Genomic DNA, 1,128 nt, shown 5'->3' with positions numbered 1-1,128 from the left:
ATAAAAAAAAGAAAAAAAAAAAAAAACCAATAAATCCAAATGACAATATCGAACAAAAACATACGTCAATCTCGGTAATCGCCATTTTTTTTTCTTTCCTCCATTTATCCTCCTGATATATATATAAAAAAAAAAAAAAATTCTATTTCTCTTCTCCTTTTTTTTCCTTCCTACCCTTTTTTTTTAGTATTTGCGCCTTTTTTGTATAAAAAAAAGTATTTTTTTAATATTTACAGGAAAAACAATTTTCTATTCCTTTCCCCCCCTCCCCCACCCTCGCTTTTATGCTTTTAAAAAAATAAAATGATAAAAAAATAAAGTGAACATTGTGATAAGGCGAACGTGTTTTGAACAAAGTACAAATACAGGAAAAAAAAAAAAAAAGGAAATGGAAAGGTGTGTGTCGGGAGTTAACCGGAAGTCGCCGTGGACTCCTGAAATCCGACCACCACAGATATAGAGGATGATGTTTAAATAAGGGGGCGGAGGGCGGGGGATTTTAAAAATAAATTTCTTACGTTGATAAGGGGTTGAATTGACTGAAAATATCGTAATATGAAATCCTGAAAGTTTAATTTCAGACCGAGAGGGGATGAGAGTAAGGAATTGGGGTTGCGCCTAACCTTTTTCCGGGAAAAGGGAAAAAACTTTATCCAAAATGAGAAGATGCATAAAGGAATCCCCAATATTTCGGCGACTTTAAAGAATGACGTACAAAATTTACTTATCAATAATGAGAGAGAGAGAGAGATAAATAAAAAGAGAACGGGGGAGGGGGAATTTTTAAATACCTGAGAATAAAATTCTACCGAATCCCACACACTTTTCCTCCCGTTTAACCGTTGAGGGGGGGAGGTCATTGCGTAAATACATTTCACCTGGGACATTACCCAAAAAAAAAATTTGTGCGTATGTTTCCCTCGGAAAAGGCAATCGGAGTACGAGCAACAAAAAAAAAAGAAAATTTTCCCTTAAATTTCAATCCGACCCCAAAAAAAAAAAAAAAAAAAAAAAAATTTGATATTTTTTTTTTTTGTTAAGGGGGGAAACGGAAAGAAAAGGAAAGGAAGGGAGAAACGGGAAAGGGAAAGGGGAAGGGAAAAAGAGATTATTTATTCGAGAGAAAAA

The sequence above is a fragment of the Pediculus humanus genome, genomic scaffold (genome assembly GCF_000006295.1).
Source record: "Pediculus humanus corporis 1103172107547 genomic scaffold, whole genome shotgun sequence".
NCBI classification, from domain to species: Eukaryota; Metazoa; Arthropoda; class Insecta; order Psocodea; family Pediculidae; genus Pediculus; species Pediculus humanus.
Note: the sequence above shows the minus strand (reverse complement) of the source record.